Genomic DNA, 972 nt, shown 5'->3' on the forward strand with positions numbered 1-972 from the left:
ATAGGAATAGGAATAGGAAATTGCTGTGGTGGAGGTCTAGGAGGTTTTTTCCTACTTTCTCCTCGAGGGTTTTGATGGTTTCCTGTCTCACATTCAAGTCCTTCAGCCATTTTGAGTTAATTTTTGTGTATGGTGTAAGAAAGTGGTCTAGTTTCATTCTTCTGCATGTTGCTGTCCAGTTCTCCCAGCACCACCTGCACCAACATTCTTCTCAAAGCTAGAACAAACTATCCTCAAATTCGTATGGAACCACAAAAGACCCCGAATAGCCAAAGTTATATTGAAGAAGAAAACCAAAACAGAAGGCATCACAATCCCAGCCTTTAGCCTCTACTACAAAGCTGTCATCATCAAGACAGTATGGTATTGGCACAAAAACAGACACATAGACCAATGGAGTAGAATAGAGAACCCAGAACTGGGCCCACAAATGTATGGCCAATTAATTTTTGACAAAGTAGGAAAGAGTATGCAATGGAAAATAGAAGACATTTTTGACACTAGCACATAGGATGTGTATCTGTACACATATACACACATACACACATGAGAGCTGATAAATACATTAAATGCCTAAATTATTAGTTGATCCTAGGACAGCATACTATATGAAAAGCAACAAGATTATCTGTGTGATATGCACCCACATGTAGAAGTTGAGAGTGTGTTTTTTTTCTCATGTAGAAACATAATGCCAGAAAACATTCTGCCTCTGAAGAGCAAGAGTTTAAAGGTATTCCAACAAATGAAGTTTGTAGTTTTGTCCAATTGCTTATTATTCATTGCACTTGGAAATAGAACATGGAGAGGACAATTGCCTTTCCCAGCTTGAATCTCTTTAGCATGCTTTAATTTAGTGTTACCCCCTAGGTAAGGTTTAACAAGGTGTCTCTGTTGGCCTGCAAAAAAACCCAAAAAAACCTGGTTGACAGGAACCTCATGTGTCAGGAAGCAGATCAGAAGTGGACTTGG

Source organism: Suricata suricatta, chromosome 6 (assembly GCF_006229205.1).
Source record: "Suricata suricatta isolate VVHF042 chromosome 6, meerkat_22Aug2017_6uvM2_HiC, whole genome shotgun sequence".
Classification (NCBI taxonomy): domain Eukaryota; kingdom Metazoa; phylum Chordata; class Mammalia; order Carnivora; family Herpestidae; genus Suricata; species Suricata suricatta.